Below are 18,410 nucleotides of genomic sequence, written 5' to 3'. Positions count from 1 at the left end.
ATTACTAGAAAATCGTCAGATTTATATGCCGGACCCTGTATAATCATCATTACTTCATAATCATATCACTAATCGAATCCTCATAAATCGCATGGAGTCACTAAGGTTTATTACTTGGAGTCGTTTAAGCCTCCTAACCTTCCCTCCGTTCTCCAAGAAGTTAGTGGGTAAACGGTTCATGCTGCTTGTTTCGGCGTAGTTCATATCTAGAAATGAAAAGTTTTATCTGTCCCCGAACACAAGGTAAACCCAAATATTCATGGCTCTCAATATTTTTCGTAAACCACGGCGCCTGTGTGATACACCTCATCAGTTTGTTCTCGAACCGCTGTAATATCTCGACGTTGCTCTTGCTTGTTGTTACCCGTAGTTCAATACCATAAATTCAAATCGGTTTCAGGACTGCTGAGTAAGAGTGAAGTAACAATTTATTACTAGTTAATGTTAACTGATACATCCAGTCTACAACCAGTATATTTCCTTAAACTTGGTGTTTAATTACTTCCTCTTTTCCCGAACCTTCCATGTCAGGCGACGATCCAGGTGAAGGCCCAGGTGCTTTACGCTGTTATTATACGGGATCAAAACGCCGCGGTCAGTCCCCTCTCCTCATGGCGATCATTACACGACTCGACTCCGTTTGGTTGACCCTTACCCCCATTTAATTAATTAAATTAATTTTAAGATCTGAATCCAAAAGTTTTCTTAATTAGTTTATTTAGGTGAGTGAGTTAATGTAGTTTTAACAAGAAAAAGGGACCTGCCATGACTATGATGAGCGGGACACCTCTGATCGTATAATATTCTCGTGCATAAGATGGAGGGGCCTTAAGGCCGATATACTGGAGCAAGGTCCAGTAAATGCAGATAACATCATCAGCATAATGTTAAGAAACAGGATTTTCTGGAGTAGAATAGCGACTGCGGCAACTCCCGTAATTAGATTTAAGGCAGCAGAGAACGAAGAAGGTAGTCAATCCGAGGCAGAATAGTCGTTGCCGGATGGTTGTGGGCGGCCAGCCGGGGCGGGTGGCGGAGGCTCTCCGGAGTTGTTGTCCGTCAATGGCCACTCGGGGACGTTGCCTGGGCTATCCCAAGGCGGCAATAAAAGCGTCCGGGTTATCGAGCAGGGGCTGTGTACGTACGGATTAGGTCCGGCCCCTGCGCAACTAGAGGGGGAGGTTTTTTAGCGGGTGAGAGCCCGCACTTGCCGTCAGAGCAAGCCTGGCAAAGCTTTTTCCTCCCCTTAACGAAAAAAAAGAAAGAAAAAGCTAAACCTTGACATATTTATAAAAACTACTTATAAGTAATAAAAAAAAAAAGAAAAAAGTATAATAATAATCCGTCTTTTATTGTTTTCATAGAATTTACATAATTGTGCTTTGTTAAATTTAATTGTTATTTAAAAATTAATGTAATTAAAAAACTATGCATTTATAAACTGCAGTATATTATATATATAGTAAGAGCTAACTAATTATTGTAAAAATGTACATTATTCTTGGAATAACTTGTTCATAGCCTTACAAATAATGCGTTCATAATCGCAGAGTAATAAATAATTAATTCACGCATGATAAAATAAAAAAAACCGGAATTGAATTAGATAATCAATATACGTTATAGAACTTTAATTTTAAAAAATAAATAAATAAAAATTTAAGTAAATTGTATACTATTCTGTAATTTTCGTAGAAGTTTAATCGTAATTATTAATATTAAAAAAATTAATTTAATGTAATAAGTTTATCAAGTGATTCTTTGAAATCTACAAATCCTTTGTAATCGTTTAAATTCTATTTATGAGAAATTATTGTTAAAATTGTAATTATTCTGTATCTTTATAAATAATTAAGCATTTAGATAAAAATAAGTCCGTCGTTCGTATAAAGTGAGTTATTTAGCTGAAAACTCACCGGTAAGTATATATATATATATATATATATATATATATCAAGTAAAAATAAAAAGGTGGATGACGGATAATATTGTATTATATCTGTATGGGATATGGTAATATTTTTCTTTTATTGTGCCAATTAAGCCGCAATTTTTTATAGTCGTCGTTTTAACTTTTCTTTTTTACCGACGATAATTTTTATTTCATAATAAATTTTCATTAAAGTAGGTAATAAATTCGTGTATTTTTTATATATCCCGAGCTGTAGTTTGTAATCTCTGATGATTATATGCAAAGCTTTTTGTATGCGTGCGGGTATTTTTATACACAAGTGCGAGTGAAAATGTTCTCGGTTTACCTTACCCTGTATTGTATTAAAATGACTCATTATTCTCTATTAGTCCCATGTTCCCTTTTTTTTACTGCTTTTTTAATGTTTTTTTCCTTCACAAAAGCAAGTTCACGCTTCGAGTATCACAGCTAAAGAGTAAAATTAATTATATTTTGTATGCTTTAATGTGGTATTTATAATGTTCATAGGGCTTTTGAGAAAAGGATGGGCTAAAAGCTAGAAAATGAACTAGTTTAGGTTAGTTTTATAGCACCCCTTTGAGGTTAGTAAAAAATTATAGGGGTAAAGAGTAATATGAAAGGATATAATTTTTTTGTATACTTTGCGGTCTCTTTTCTTTTTATAATAAAATAAATTTTTTTTTAATATTAATATTAAATCATTCTCTTCGAAAATATCTAATTTTATATTTTTTATCAAAAGTTAATTAATAAATAAATACTGTTCTTTATAATAAAGTATAATAGTAAAAAACTAACCTTATATTATATTACTTAAAGATGTTTCTGAACAAACAGAATGATCTGTTAATTCTTCTTACCTTAAATTATAATTCAACAATTTATTTATATATTTATACAAATACAGATTGGCAAGAACTTGTACTTCTGTTCTTGTTCAAATCTTCTTATACAAATACTCAGATAAACATGAAATGTTTAGCATATCTTTAATTTGGTGTATCCTCTAACAAAAGTTGATAAGCGACTGAAAATGTATTTCTCAGTGAGAGACCTTTTTGTTTGTATACGGGATGATATTAAATTATGTAAACGGCTTCATATTTCAAAACTGAGGGATAGTATTAGGTAAAAAACAAGTACGGATCTAGATAGTTATAAAATTACTACGTTATGGTGTGTTTGGAATTTTTGTCCGCCATATTGAATCAAACTTTTTGGTTGACCTAGCCATTTAATCTGTAGTAGTGTTGCAAATTGTTAGTAAAGTTATTGTATACTATTAGTAGTGTTATTTATTATTGCAAAGGCTGTAGAGTTTGGGCCATTTTTCCAACATTAACCGTTTAAAGTTTGTTATTGGATGTAAATTTGAAGTAAAACGAAACAAATAATACTACGGCGCTTTACATTATATAAACGCCGTAGTATTACCTGTAGTAGTAACTACAGGTTATTTCTACAATGAATTTTCCGTTTTTTCAACTTTAGATTGCTTATAACTCAAAAAAGAAAGAATTTATCGAGAAACTGTTTTCTCGTAAAAGTTTACATTAAAATCATTTATCAAGTGTCCATCTTTTTATTTAAAAAAAAAAATGTTTGATTCAATGTAGCGAAACCAAGATGGCGGCATCCTTCAGTTTTGAAATATGAGGTCGTTTCCATACTTTAATATCACTCTTTATATAAATATACTTATTTATGATCATGATCATACAGTAAAATTTTATTTTTTAAAATTAGTAGACTGGATTCCGTAGTAAACTTATGTAAGGTAATACTAGTGAAAGACTTTGAAAAGAAAAATTTATTCGTCAGCATTACTCAGTATAAAATTGTATTTTGTATAATATATTAAATTTCTACGTAATGATATGCAATTTGTTGACATCTTAGTATCCGAGTATTTTCTCACGAAAATTTAAAAAAAAAGAAAAATTGGAAAAATTTAAGTAAAAAAAATTTGTTTACTAAAATTTTATATTTTGGTATTCTATTTACCCGTAACTCATGCTTAGTGGTAGTTACTTAATTTTATTTTATTTTCATTAAGATACAAAACAAGAGATCTAATAGATAACAAAAATATTATTCATTAAATTTTTACTTTTTGAAGTCAGCGCAAAGTTTAAGGGTTGTTTATCTTAAGTAGTCGATTTTATAGATTTAAATAAATTTGAGTGGCATTGTTATTCTACTATTTAGTAAAAAAAAAAACTTTTATTTAAGGTTTCTTAATATTAACAGGTAGTTAACAAAAACTTTATGCTATTTACTTAAAACTTTTACATAAAACTGAGTTACATAAACATTTTATGCTAGTTACATGTTAGTTAACACAAAAACTTTATTAATTTGCCAAGTAAATTTTGATTGAACTATTTAAGTTTTGATAAACAGATAATTTATTTATTTATTTACTCTTTCTTAATCATCCACAGACTAACCCTCAATTACATCCTCAAAAGAGAGATAAATTTCTGTAACGTATGAAAAATACCAAGCCTATCTGGGATTCGAATCCAGGACCTATTCCACCAAGGAATTTGGCAAAATATAATATAAGGAGTGTGACGATTTTACGTTTAAGAAGTTTTAAATTTAAAAAAAAAATTGGTTAATATCACTTTTTGGTATTATAAAAAGTTGTTTATGTTTGTATTACAAACATAAATTGCATTTAAATTAAACGGCTGGGTTAATGAAAATAATTTTTGAGTTTAAAATAGATGATACTTTGAAATGATCACTGTTTTTTAATCTTTTGCAAAATAATGTCGTTTTACTTCCTTGTACGAAGTAAAGGAAGTATTGTGATCGCGAAAAATTTAGATTCTCAGATTTCAACGGGAATATCCGTTTTGACCATCCTTGAATCCATTTAGACTAGTTTTGGCGTGACATCTGTACGGACGTACGTATCTATCTCGTATAACTCAAAAACGATTAGCTGTAGGATGTTGAAATTTTGGATTTAGAACTGTTGTAACATCTAGTTGTGCACCTTCCCTTTTGATTGCAGTCGACTGGACCAAAAATGTCCAAAAATATTTGGGTTTACGATCTTTCCTTAACTGTAGTTATAAGCCCTCATTGAGAGCTTTTCAATGATATACCATAAGTGGTACTTATTTTCATTGGATCCAGAGTTATAGTCCATTAAAAGTTTAATTAATGAAATATTTGGATCTTACAAGGGGAAGGAATATCGGTTCAAAACAGATTTCATCTCGTTTTTTTTTTAACTTTTTTTTTTAATTTAAATATATTGATTTAATAATAATTATTAACCCTGAGTGTAAAAAGGTTTTACCATAAATAATAATTTATTAAAATAACATTTTTTGTACTTTTCATTTTAGAAGAATGTGTATATGTAATTTAATAGGCGTACATGGAAGTCATGTGATGTCCACATCAGATTTTTTAAATAGATTCTACAGATCACTTCAGGAATAGGTAGATATGATACTCTAAGAATAAAAAAAGGAAATTGCTCTAGAATTTACCTGGAAAGATCAAGGGAAAATGTGATGAAACCTTGATTATACCAGGATCACAGTATACACACTTGATAAATTAAAAAATATATATATTATAAAAAATAGCTGTAATTAAAATCCATATTAATTATTTAAAACTAGCAGATAGATCGTCGCGGCTTCCCCCGCGCTACATGGTTACTTGCGTTTACCATCGCGATCAGGGATGTTTAACCAGTCAAGGCTCACCTCACTTGCTCTTCCCGTCTAACCAGGGGCCCCTCAACCCCCCTCCTGCAATCTGGGCCCCTTTGTATTTATTAAACTCATAAAAATAAATAAATCATAAAAGATTAAAAGCAGAAAAAAACTTATAAATAAATAACTTAAAACTTCTTTTACTAAATTTAACGTAGTTGTATATAACGCGCCGGTCTCTATGGCACGAGTGGTAGCGTCTCGGCCTTTCATCCGGAGGTCCCGGGTTCGAATTCGGGTAAGGCATGGTATTTTCACACGCTAGAAATCATTCGTCTCATCTTCTGAAGCAATACCTAATGGTGGTCCCAGAGGTTAAAGTTGTATATATCGAGAGATATCGTCTATATTGATTGTCATTGTCTATATCGATCGTTGTCTATGTCAACATCGACTTCCTCAGACTGTTATGTGGTAAATTTTTCTAAATATCTCAACCTCAGCGCCACCTAGCGGGTCCATTTTTCGCAATAATATTTCTTTTCACATAACCAATATATATTCTGAATATGAGCCAAATCGGACCATAACTTTAATTTTTCCAAATATCTCAATCCCAGCGCCATCTAGCGGGTCCATGTTTTGCAGAAGTATTTCTTTCCATGTAACACATATTTTGAATGAGCCAAATCGGACCATAGATATAATTTTTCGAAATATATCGACCCCCAGCGCCACCTAGCGGGTCCAGACTAATTCAGAAACATTCGCGGGCGTGCGCACAACTCACCAAAGTTTCATCGCAATCGGATGAATGGTATAGGAAAGCATATGGGACAAACAAGCAAACATTCATTTTTATATATATAGAACATAATAATGTTAAGGAAAGAAGTACATTGACGATATGAAATACAAGAAACAACTACAATCTAATTCTAAATTCAGAAGGCGTTTATAAAAATTATTTGAGCACATATTTATTATATACATATCGAACGAGGTATTTAAGAAAAAGTAATTAGTATTATTGAAAATTCATAGTTGCAGTAATATTGTTTCTGTAAAAGAAAAACTTTAATTGACTTTTAAATAGACTGTTTGGAATTTTTTTTTTTAAATAGTTCGGAAATTTATTAAAAGTAGCAATGGAAGCAGTATCCCTTCCATAATAAGTCGAAGTACAGTATCAAGATATACAAAAACTAGTGTCTGGAATGGAAAAGGTGGATATTGTTATTATTTAAGGAATTTGTATAAAAAAGAAGCCGGCAAAGTATTGCAAGACTTTCCCGGTTATTAATAATAAAAATTGAAAGAGTTAAAACAAAACCAATATACGTTTTTTAGAGATGGATAATATATTTTAAGAAAACGTTTTCTAAAAGTACTTATTTATCGGTTAAGCTTAACAAATTTGCTTAAGTAAAGTTTACTCTAAACCTAAGATCCCCCCCCCCTTCAATAGAGGCCAAAATAAAAAAAGGAAAATTTTCAAAAGAACATTCGGCATTTTAGGTCCGGGATCTATTTATTTAGAAATTTCTCGATAGCTCTATGGAATATAAACTTTCAAAAAATGTTTGAAAAATATTCAAACCGAAGGGAGATAGAGCAAAAGAACAAAAAGTATATATTTTAATTTTAAGAGGCGGGTGGGTGGGTTGGTAGGTTGGATTAAGGCCCTCGTGAGTGGAATGCAGTAGATAGACTCGTTAAAGACATACTAGTGGAGAAGGAAAACGAGGGCACAGTACTTGGATTTGGATAGTGGACCACCTCGGAAGATCAGACACAGTTATAAGAAGTCCTCGGTTTGAGGCAGAAGCATAGGACCGGACAGCGACGGGGTGATGGACCGTCCTCTGCGGAGCCTTCGTTTCTCCACACTTGCGAGGATGAGCGTTGGTAATGATGCACGGGGACTCCGACCTCCTGAGCTTGATAGCACCCTGGGAGGCCTCTATATTAGAGTAGAAGAAAGATGAGGCTATGCTACTTGGACTCGGTTGGTGGTCTACTCCAGAAGATCAGATAGACCGATAAGAAGTCCTCGGTGCGAGGCAGAAGCACAGGACCAGAGGGCGACGGGATGACGGGTAGTCCTCTGTGGAGCCTTCTTTCGTCCTCTCTTGCGAGCATGGGCGTTGGTGATGATGCACGGGGACTCTGGATCCCGTGAGCTCGATGGCACCTCTCGGGGCCGAGTATGCTTGGTTGCAGGGCTGCCCCGGGGGGGGGGGGGGAATAATCGGTGAGACAAGAGTTTTAGTCGATAGGGTGCAGGTATACATACGCTCTTAGTAACATCTAGCGGAACCTGTGCGAGTCCGACATTGCCCCATTTGTGGGGCGTACGTAAATGGCATTTCTCTGAATCAATGTGAACAAAAAAAAAGATGTGGGTTGAGGTTAAAAAAAACTTTTGGATTATTTATATTTACCTTGTAGATAATAAATTTGCTTTAATAAAGATCAATGCCCATATATAGAAATATTTGAGCCAAATTTGAAGAAAATCGGCTTTATCAATCCTGACATAGAAGGTCAAAAGCAGTGCGCCATACGTACGCACATATATACATATTTTTTTTAGTCTTGATGAACTAGTTGGACTCTAAAACATAAAAATTTTCAAAAATAAAATAGATATTTCATCTATGACATGATCACTGTACTTTTCCTTCGATGTAGCTATACTTTATTTAACTATATTCGCCGAGAAAGTATAATCTATGGAAACTGATAACGGAGTGTGTAAAATAATAAAAATAGACTTTAAATTAAAAAATCAACCATTCGTTCTCATTTGTGTAATATTTGGTAAAAAAATAGTAATAAAATAAAAGAAGGTAATGTAGAATGGCAAAATATATACTTTTTTTGTGTTAAGATTCCACGATTTATTCATTTTGTTACTATAGATAAGCTAAAATAAAAAACGAATCTTTTTATTGGTTTAAAATACCTAGGTCAGACAAGTACATTTTATTATATAAAAAAATAAAACATTTAGAGACTCAGCTGTTAATAGATTTCTTATTTCTGATATGATTTATTTTACTGTTGGGAAAACTAATGAATTAATTCGGTTTTTTTTTTAGTCTGTTATTGAATTTATTAGATCGGTATTCCTGTAAAATATTACCTATATATATATATATATATATATATATTACGAAGCATTACATTAAATAAATGAATATACTGTTGCTTTCGTAGTTAACTAACCATTTGTCTTTATTTTGTTATACAATCTTTTTATGGGAAATCCAAGCTCTGTTTTAAGAGAAGACAAACAGCCTTTTGCTGTCTAACCATATAACTGAGAGCGACCTCTTAGCGTGATTAAATGAACGCAAAAGGAAAAGATTGCTTAGAATGAATACCGACAATTCCTCAGTGGGAAACTGGAATCCTGGAAAAAAAGCTAACCTGGAATTTGTTGTGTCCTTGACTGGAATGAACAATGACTGCGATAAAGTTTAATCCTTTGTCTATCCTTTTTCTAACGAACTCTTATTCTAAAGAAAAGTCTTTTAATGCTCAGAGTTATTTCCTTTTTTAATTATCCCGTTTATAATAATAATAATAATAATAATAAACAATATTTTTCATATTTTTGCTTTATTAGTAAAGTTTTATCGTCATTAAAATTACTTTACGTACATCTTTTAAAAAATTATTTAACGTTATTAAAAATTGTTGTACGTTGATAACTTAATATTTATTTTTGTTTCATAGAATTTTTAAATGTTATTTGTGTCTGCAGTAGTTATTTATGTTTCATAAATGAAATTTTTTAGTTCAACTAGGTACATTAAGTATTATTTGGAAAATATTAATTAAATAATTTGTTTTATTTTTTTTACAGACTTTTAAAAGAAAAGTATTGTATAACTTTATAGCTCTATATATAAAATTTGTGACTCAAAAATTTCCAAAACTATTAGATCAATTTCATTGAACTTCTCAACTTTTTGTTTAATTTTAGTAGGTGTTATCTACAAATCCACCGTGTTGGTGTAGTGGTTAACTCGTCATCGCAAATCAGCTGATTTCGAAGTCGAGAGTTTTAAGGTTCAAATCCTAGTAGTTACTCATACGTATTTGAATACTAGATCGTGGATACCGGTGTTATTTGGTGGTCGGGTTTCAATTAACTACACATTCCAGGAACGGTCGATCTGAGACCGTATAAGACTAAATTTTATTTACATTCATATATATATCACCCTGATTCATCCTTTGAAGTAATATCTTACGGTGGTTCCGGAGGCTAAACAGAAAAAAGAAAGACGTTATTTAAATAAATTTTCTCAGAATTAAATACTCCACAAAGTTAATTAGAAATTTTTATTTGTTTATTAATAAATTAACAAAATTATTTTATTCTAAACCTAAGAAAGTGTTTATTCCGATAAAATCTTTTCGATTTTTACTCAGTTTTTCTTAAAACGTAAGTGAGATAGGGTCTGGGACCACTTTTATTTAGTTTCTTAGATCAAAAACTATAAGGAAACTCAAATTTATATCTTGATACGTACCCCAAGAATTCTAATGCGGTTTAATTTCACAGAGTAAGAAAAAAGCAGGGTTAAATGTTTCCCGAGCCTATACTCGATAACGAACCATTCTCTGATCTCTGTTTATATGTACTTTTTTTCTTATTTTTGGCTATAGAATCATCTCCCGTGAGATTGCCGTGCAATTTGGAATCACTTTGTAAATATATTTATTTAATTATTTTATATTTATTATTTATATTTAGGTCTATGTATAAAGTTATGTGGCTTGAAAATCTCTAAAACTACTTGATTAATTTAGATTGAATCGTTGAAATTTAGATATTTTGTGGTAATTTATTGAAGTTGTGCATCTCAAAATTTGATGAAAATTGGTTGATTCATTTTTGAGTTCTTCAATTTATAGTCAAAAAATTTGAGCGCGGCAAGTTAGAAGCGTGATTAGTTATGATCTGCAATTTTAACGTGGAAACAGAATAAAAAATCTGATGTGGACATCACATGAATTCCTTGTATGCCTATTAAATTACATATATTTTTTATATAATTATATTTTTTTATTACATTTTTTTCATATTTTTTTATATTATTGAATTATTATTTATTGTAAAATGTTTTACAATCACAGGTTAATGATTATTAATAAATCAATATATTTAAATTAAAAAAAAAGGAAATGAAGTCGGATTCCTACCGATGTGAATTCCCTTGTAAGATCCAAATATTTCATTAATTAAAGCTTTATTGAGCTATAACTTTGGAACCAATGAAAATAAGTACCACTTATATCGTTGAAAAACTTTCTATGAGGGCCTATTACTGCAGTTAAGAAAAAGTCCAATATCCGAATGTTTTGGATTTTGGGCTTTTTTGGACACTTTCGGCCCAGTCGCTTATAATCAAAAGGGAGGTGCACAGCTAGACGTTACAACAGTCCTAAATCCAAAATTTCAACATTCTACGGCTAATCGTTTTTGAGTTATGCGAGATACATACGTACGTACGTATGTACAAACGTCACGCCGAAACTAGTCAAATGGATTCAGGGATGGTCAAAATGGATATTCCGTTGAAATCTGAAAACCGAAATTTTTCGCTATTATACTTCCTTGTACGAATAAAAATTGTGGTGTAAGAAAACCGACAGTCATACACAGAATTGCGCATGATTTTTATGTGGGTTTTATTTTTTACAAATTATTTTGTGATAGTCGGGTTTCGGTTCCTTTTATTATTTTTAATTTGTGATTTCAAAATACATGTATTATTATTTATTATAAACTAAATTCAACAGAGAAAAAATTAAAACCAGATTAAATTTGAAACATTGTTCGTAATTTTCTCCCCTGATATTATATTAATACAAGAACTGATATCGGAGGAAATCCCTTTTGGGAATTTCAGCTGATAGTGTACATACATTAGAAATAATCAAATGTATGATGATTTATCGATGGATAATGCAGTTTCAAAACTACGTGACGGTTTCCGTTGTAAAACTACGAATTTGTATTATAGAGATAGAACAGAAGTGAAATTAGAAATTAATTACATTCGGTGCCCTGAAGTTGTAATGGAACGGTTATGTTTCTGTAGAATAAACTGACAGTTGTGAGATTAGTATTGTGTGTGTTTCAGTATTCAGTAATTTATTCCAGGCGGTATACTCATGGGTGTGGCTCACAACTTTAACATTTTTAGCAGTAAAAAAATATCTCCAGTAATTATACAGTCGTATACATTTATCTATTCGTACTTTTCTACGATTTATACATCCATTTTGTATGAAATATGAATGTACCGTTTAATTGGCGAAAATCTCAGTTTTTTTTTTTTTAAATTACCAATTTTAGGAATGAATGGTTTTTTTTAAGTGTGATCTTTAGAATTATACGGATTTTAAGGAGAACAAAGCGATTAAATCATTTTAAATCACTTTAACTAAATATTACGCATTTACATACTACACCTTTATCAAATAGCGCATTCTGTAATACGATGAATGGTGGGTAGAACTTAATGACACCCATTTAAATTCTTCGTTATCTATTCAATAACTGTTTGTTAGATTGATGGATAGTAAAGGAAGTCTTATCTTTTTTGATGATCATTAAAATTATGATTTTAAAGCAGTGTTTTTATTTCCTTGTACGAAGTAAAGGAAATACTGTGATCGCGAAAAATTTCGGTTTTCAGATTTTAACGGAAATATCCATTTTGACTAGTTTCGGCGTGATGTCTGTACGTACGTACGTATGTATGTATCTCGCATAACTCAAAAACTATTAGCCGTAAGATGTTGACATTTTGGATTTAGGACTGTTGTAACATTTAGTAGTGCACCTCCCCTTTTGATTGCAATCGACTGGATAAAAATTGTTCAAAAGAGGACAAAATCCAAAACATTTGGAGTTTGGACTTTTTCTTAACTGCAGTAATAAGCCCTCATTGAGAACTTTTCAACGATATGTCATAAGTGGTTGTTATTTTCATTAGTTCCAGAGTTATAGCCAAATAAAATTTTAATTAATGAAATATTTAGATCATTCAAGGAGAATGCACACCGGGTCGAATCCGACTTCATATATATCATTTGTAACTTTTTTTTTTTAATTTAGATATATTGATTTATTAATAATTATTAAACTCATGGTAAAAAAAATTACGATGAATAATAAATAATTAAATAATAACAAAAAAAATATGAAAAAAATCAGAAGTTATTAGTGAAATTCAAAAATTTTTACAGAGGTTAATAATTATTAATAAATCAATATATTTAAATTTAAAAAAAAGTTTAAAAAAAATATATGTGCATGAAGTCGGGATTCGAACGGATGTGTGCATGGTTACGGATCCGACACGTAACACACACACGGATCCGTTTACTTACATCGCATAACTACTTCAGCGAGTGAAACAAAATGTATAAACTAATATGAAATTCTGATACGGACACCAAAAAAAAATGTGATGCAATGTGGTGTGCACAACAATGCAATTTTGTAACTGTCCACTTCATTATGTAATTTAATAGGCGTACAAGGAAGTCATGTGGCGTCCACATCATTTTTTTTTGTGAAGTCCTTTCAATGTTTTTTCCTGATCAGTTGTAATCGGGGATGGGTAATGTTGACAATAATACAAGAATGAGAACTAGGAGTACATCATCGATTCGACTCCCTAAACCAAACAGCTTTCTGTTCAAAACATTATTATTTCTAGGGCTTAAATTTTCAAACAAGGTATTATACCTACTTGGTTCTTGTAATTCAACTAATTTCATTAAAAATATAAATAAACGACTTATCGATGAAAAGTAGAAAGACTTTCTCGAACGAATATTCATTATTATTACTGTTCTCTAAATTATTAATTCATTACTAATAAATTTATTATCTCTAACTCTGAAAAAAAAAAAATTAACTTAGTGAATGTATTCACTGCATTCACTAATTCACTAAGTTAATATAATTTATTTATCTCGTGTTTTGCCGATTTTATGGCACTGTTTTTTTTTTCTTTTTATAATTAAAAAGTTAAATATTACACCATTTTGGAATCTTACGACTGATTTAAAAAATTGATATTTATATATTTTAGTAAACCTTACGTTAGTGGATTTGAACCAGCTTAATAGGTTACACCGTTTTTGCGTAATGATTGTTATTACAATATTTTATTTTTGGTGACGATTTTGAAATGAACCCGACGACCGATCGCGGCCGTTCGTGTGTTTTTGTTATCGTTTAACGGCACTTAATCCGAATCCGAAATCAAAATCAAAATCCGGGACAAAAAGTATACATACATATTGAATTCAATATGAAAATGGGTATTCGAGTAGGCGTATGATATTTATTCTTTATTTCAAATATTATTGTATTTTATAATATAAACACAAGATTACATTAATAAAATTATATTTCATTGTTCCTAGTCATTGCATGGCATCATATTTTTTTGAGTGACAGATTTTTTCATAGAATATTATTTGTATTACAATTACTATAAAATATAAGAAAGCTAATAAAAATACGGTTCTGGTATTTTTTTTTTCAATTTTCTATGTCAGATTTCATATAAAACCACAAAATTTAATTTTTGCCACTATTTAGTTTGCCTTATATGAACTTTCTTCTTTGTTGTCACGAGTAGAGTATACTGAAAATTTGTTTCTTTCTGTGTGAATCACTCTGTGTGTGTGTGTGTGTGTGTGTGCGCGCGCGCATGCGTGCGTGCGAACCTGTGTATTTATACATATGTATATATAATATTTGACTTCCAGTTGAGTTTTCAACTTATAAACTTCCTTTTTTGGGCACCTTTATGGTACGATTTAATTACCTATATATTTTCCCACCTTTTTAGGATTTTTCACAAAAACTTTTTTTTCTGATTCATCTAAGAAATTATTCTTACCTAACTATAACAGTACAATATAATTTTAAAAACTCAGCTACATCAACACATTTAAATTTATTATGCACTTTTATTTTCCAACTTTATATTATACATATTTTATGGAATATAAAGCTTTACGATAGCACTATACTTTATTCAGGTATTTAAGAAATTTTTTTTTCATATTCTAAGAATATATATTTTACGTTAAAACCTTTCTTATATAACCTGTTCTTAATATTTGTCTTACTTTGTAAAATCCTTTGATGTAATTTTACTACCTAAATAATCTAATTCTTTGAGTATTTTTCCTTCTCTTTAATTTTTTCTCTCTAATTAATCTACGTTTATAATAGATTTCTTTAATCTTGTTTCACTGTTTTCTCTGTATTTAAACTATATTTCCCTTAGTCATGAATCTACACTGACAGTATTTCTTAAAACATTCTTTCTAAGTTTCCACAAAACGTTTCTATTTTCTTTCCTTACTTTTGTATATATATATATATAACCTGGGTAAAACTCCTTCACCTAACATAGATAGTATGTCTACGTTAACTACAGATTAGTCTTGGTTGAATGACTAACCGTAGAGGGGAACTTTGAAAGTGAACATTGCGTGATAAAAATATAAGAAACCTACCCCTACTTTTGTTGTGCGTGCTTAGTAAGGGTTCTTTTTAAAGGGAGAGAGATTCGTTCTTCATGAAAGAGAAAAATGATACCGGAATGCAAGTTGTCTTTCTCTCTTACTCTCTCTCTCTCTCTCTGTGGTGTATGTGCGCGCGCGTGCGTGTAAGTATATGTACACTCGCTTTCTGTTTCAGGATATTTTGAGTTAGCGTTAAACAAGCTACAGGATATGCTGTATCATAATTTAGTAAACCTTATATGTATTACATTTTTTATATGAGTTTTTAAATACTGTTTACTTTAAATATTAAATTATATTCCATGTAGATATATCTTTGATTTATTAATTTAGAATAAGATAATTAATTGAATTTCAATATATATTTTATAAACTCATGTCATCCCTCATTTGTAACAGGGACGCATGTTCTCTTTTCATGTAATTCCGATCAAAAGATATTTATATTTTAAAAATTTGTAAAAATTGTATTTATCTATATTTTAGATAAATAATAATTTATTAATTCTATAAAATTGAAAAAAATTAATATATAGTGGTGATTTTGCGCAAAAAGTAAACAAACACTTTTCACACTGTAAGAAATGTGGATCATAATATACGTTCCTTAGAAAGCTTATATAACATTTAAATTTTGGATTATAGTTACAAAGTTTATTGTATTTTAAATTATTTATATACTTTTTAAATTTATAGAATAGTATTATGTAAAAAAGATACTGGAATTGAAAAACAAATTTTAAGGGTGCTTATTATTATTAAACTAGAAGAAAAAGAAATTACTCTGTATAATTCTGTAAAGAATTATACAGAGTAATTCAGGAAGTAAGGGAATAATTTGGGAATACGTTCTAGAGCTAAAAATAGTTTTCGGAACATATGTCCGAAAACCTTTTGTTATCGAGTTATGGCTAGCGAAAAATTTCGCCCGGATTTCGTTCCTCCGGTGAAATGAGATCATACTGAAATTTTTAAGGCATTATATTTTTATAAGTGGTAAAGTTGTGGTTACTTGTTTTGTAACTTGAAAAATCGAACAAAGCAGGTCCCAAAATTGTATTTCCTGTAATTTTCATGATATCCAACGTAAAACAGAAAAATTCGGTGAAGAAAAAATGTTTCGTTAGGTTTGAAGTAAAATAAACTTTGTTAAACGACTAATAAATGGATAAATTTTATTATCAATATTTGTAAAAAAATTTAATTCTGAGAAAATTTGATGTTAATAAAGTCTATGAAAAATAATACTTAGCAGAAAGATGTTACGAATTACAAAAATAATTAAAAACAGCTGTTTATAGTATAATAAATTTAGACGGTTTATTTTTAATTTAATACAAAATTAGAATCTAAAGAAAAGTTGGTTCCGACTCCGAACCAACTAAGAAAATCTGATCGAGCACAGTAGCGATTTCTATAGTTTCTTTGGAAATCCGCTAAAACGTGTTTCCGAAAATGAGTTTAGAGAGTAATATATTAAAAATACGTTTTTTACAGAGTGTTAGGGAAGCACGTACGAAAAAAGTAGAATGTTTAATTTATTAGTAGGATACATAACTCTTGTCTCTTAAAATAGTTTTACCAATATCTATAACTGAAATAAAAATCCCAAAAAAGAATCGGTTTAAAAAAGGTGGGCACTTTATCACATTTCCTACAATGATTATATTAATTTAATGATTTTTTTTTTAAGAAAGCTCATCCTGGCCGAATAAATATCAAAAAAATATTTTTCTTTAAGAATAATATTCATTAAATATTATTTACCTTATTTTTTCTTTTCGTCTGCTGTTTCTTTTTCCAAAATGTTTTTATTCTTTTGCTCTATTTTTGTCGGCTTTCTTCCGTCTATCTATTCAGGCCCTTATTTTCTTTCTCTCTGAAAAATTAGATTTTCGAATCACTTTTTAAATATAACTCTCTCTTTACACAGATCCTTAAAAATGTTTAATTTTTTTAGATCAGTTTCTGTTTCTTTAAACCGGTTAGTCTTTGTGGTTCTGTTTATGTAGAAATTAAATATTTGTTTTGTCAATCTTTGGGTTTATTCTGCATAAATGTCTATAAAAGTATAATCCTCTTTTCTGGATTGTCCCCTAGTTTTTCAGTATATTTGTATATTTCTTTTTCACTTTTCATTTGTAAATTCCATCTTCATACTTCGATCCATAAATTTTCTTAAAATTCTTTTTTCTACTTTTGCTATTTCTTCTTATTATTATTTTCCTAATATTATTTCCCTTATTCATATCTTTCTAAAATGTATTTTCCGTTTTTACAAAATATCTTGAAAAATATTAGTTCGGTTTTTTTGGTAAACCAGCCAAACCCGGTTTGTCAGTTTATAAACGCTAGTACATCATTTTAAAAAGAAATTTTTCCTAGTAGTGTACTTCTTAATATTAAGTTTTATGACTTATACTTAAATCTGTTTTGATAGGGTATTGTAGAAAATAAGTCACTAGATTTAAGATTCAATATAATTGCTGATAATATTGTATCCTAAAAATGATTGTTCACATTCTGTTTTAGAAAAAGGGTTTAGTGAGCATTATTACACTGAAAGAAATCAAATTCAGTCAGTGATTCTTAATTTGACTTTACGTAGGTCACAACCGTAAGAGAGACTAGGAAAAATGTTTAAGCAACAAACTAACTCATTTCAATCAAAGGATGTTAAAAAATAAAAAATACTGAATACGTAAAGCTGAATAATACAATCGACATTTACTAAATTATATCTCTTCTTTCGAAGTAAGTAAGTAGATTATACAAAGAATGAATAAAAAGAAAAAAGCATATTATTATTTTATTCCTTAGCCCAGAAAAGGATATCGAAGGGCAAGTCTATTAATTATGTAAGCACGAAGTGGATTTGAGTTTAACAAAATCCTACCTCAGATTACGTGCGGATGAAAAGAATTAAAAATATTTTTACGTAAGACTCCTATTAGAAATTTCTAGATTATGCACATTTTTTATGTAAAAATTGAATTAACTTTTAAACAGTCTTAGTTAAAAAGGAAAGTTTAATTAAAACTTTCAAGTAGCTGTAAATTCGTTTAAAAATTATTTAATTTAATTCAATGTTTATAATAAAAAAGTGGGTAACGTGTTAAGTTTCTACCAGAGACATATAACCTTGTATAATAAAGATTGTAATTTAAAAAAAATTTTTCAATGTTTAAATTTTTAGATAAAAATCGAACTAA

General features: G+C 30.0%; 1 protein-coding gene across 2 annotated transcripts in view; it reads right to left on the bottom strand.

The window, feature by feature from the left end:
- The window catches only part of LOC142323723 (matrix metalloproteinase-2-like), a 691,023-nt gene that overhangs the window by 383,805 nt on the left and 288,808 nt on the right, over positions 1 to 18,410 (bottom strand). Inside the window, exon 1 of one of the 2 annotated variants that reach the window (XM_075363879.1) lies at positions 16,966 to 17,599. The exons of the other annotated variant lie outside the window; for it this stretch is intronic. The gene's annotated coding sequence lies outside the window, so the exon portion shown is untranslated. Of the gene's footprint in view, positions 1 to 16,965; positions 17,600 to 18,410 lie in introns of those variants that run through there. 2 annotated transcript variants of the gene reach the window in all.

Source organism: Lycorma delicatula, chromosome 4, assembly GCF_047948215.1.
Source record: "Lycorma delicatula isolate Av1 chromosome 4, ASM4794821v1, whole genome shotgun sequence".
NCBI classification, from domain to species: Eukaryota; Metazoa; Arthropoda; class Insecta; order Hemiptera; family Fulgoridae; genus Lycorma; species Lycorma delicatula.
Note: the sequence above shows the minus strand (reverse complement) of the source record. Positions and strands in the feature narration are given on the sequence as shown.